This window comes from Lactuca virosa, chromosome 8 (genome assembly GCF_052849685.1).
Source record: "Lactuca virosa cultivar CGN04683 chromosome 8, Lactuca_virosa_CGN04683_v6, whole genome shotgun sequence".
In the NCBI taxonomy this organism is placed as follows: Eukaryota; Viridiplantae; Streptophyta; class Magnoliopsida; order Asterales; family Asteraceae; genus Lactuca; species Lactuca virosa.
In genome coordinates, this window is record NC_136433.1 from 63419913 (window position 1) to 63421886 (window position 1974).

The window sequence follows — 1974 nt, forward strand, 5'->3', positions numbered from 1 at the left end:
CTATTGGAATACTTCATGTATTTTTTTAAAAAAATGTAATTTTTATTTATTTATATTTTATTAGTTTTTTAGGTAAATAAAATGACCAAAATAATAAATAAAAAAAAAAATTTTCGGAAATTTTCTTTTATTTTGCATTTTAAAATTATTTTTAGATTGCGTCTCACGGTGTCACAAAATTTATATGGTCTCAAATTAACCTGAATATATATATATATATATATATATATATATATATATATATATATATATATATATATATATATATATATATATATATATATATATATATTATGGTTGCAGAAATCGGGATTAATCGGCAATTAATCGTACATTAATCGCTTGGCGTTCTCCAGCCGTCGAGGATTAGGGTATTAATCAGAAAATTATGATTAATCGGGTTTGGCGGGATTAATCGGTCTTGGCGAAATTAATCGGTCAACAAAAGTAAAAAAAAATTAATTTAAAAAAAGAATTCAAAAAATCAATTCTTTTTACATCGAAATTTTCAAATTTTCAAATTTCAAAAAAAAAAATTAATTTGAAGTACTTGTTTTTCTTAAGATATATTAATATTTGATTAATTTTAATATTTTATTAATAATCTATGGTCCCCGATTAATCCACGATTAATCCCCGCCAAGACCGATTAATCCCTAAACATCGGTCGACTGTCGAGCTACCGTCGAGTGATTTTTAGAACCTTGATATATATATATATATATATATATATATATATATATATATATATATATATAAAAGAATGTTGAAATGTGAACAATTATGAAATCTAGAACGCGAGAACAAATCTTGGCCACATATCTTTTAGTTGTCCATCCACATTATATATATATATATATATATATATATATATATATATATATATATATATATATATATATATATATATTCATCTTGAAGTCCATTATCTGAATGGCTTGTGGTCGTCGGTACGTTATACATTAATAAAATTGTGTGTAGTTTCGATTTAATGGTATCTTTACTATTATAGTTAATTAGTTTAAAACTAATCATTTAGTCATTTTTAATTTCTACCATGTAACTGTTTTTTAATTACAATTATTGTTTCTCATGGTCACCAACATCACACGCAGTGAGAAAGTCATACCTTTTTGTCGCCGATAGAGATGGAGACATCAGAGGTGGTGTTGGTGGCCGCCGAATGGTTGTAGCAGCAAGTCGTTGATGGTAGTGTTTGGGTTGCTTTCGTCGCCGACAGATAGAGGTAAAGAAGAATGAACAACTTGTGATTGAGATAAGCGAAGAAAGAGTAACTTTTGATCTAGAAGAGAGAAAGGAATATGGTTTTTATGGATTTTCTTTTTAACTAAAACATATCAAAAAGAGACTAGCAAGGAGCTAGAAAAAAAAATTAAACATAAAGGAAGTGTTTTTTTTAAAGCCAATTAGGCCAACTAATATTAAAACTATGTTTCCTACTTTTACACCAAAGAAAAACATGATCAATAACAGAATCCAAGATGGACACCTTGAAACTCTAATCACAACATTGATCAAACAAAAGGGCATTTATATATCTCTAATAACTCACCAAGTCGTTTGCATCACCACTTCGAGAATCTCATTTTTTTCATATTGATCATGAATATTTTACCGTCTTCAACAAATCAAAAGGAGAGAGATGGATAGGGATATCTAAGTCTAACCAATTAACTATGCGTTTCCATGTCTTCTTGGCTATATCATAATCAACAAACAAGTGGCTAGTAGTTTCAATAATTTGTTTGCACATAAGACAAAGTGCAGAGTGCACATCAATTCCTTTGGCTTCTAAGCTCGTTATTACAAGAATTCTTTCCATATTAAAGCACATCAAAAGGTGTCGATAAAGAATATTAACCCTTTTAGGAACCAATTTATTCCAAAAAGTTGGTTTATCTCTATAATGTAACATCAATTCTTGAAGGAATTTTCTAATGCCTTTACCCGTGA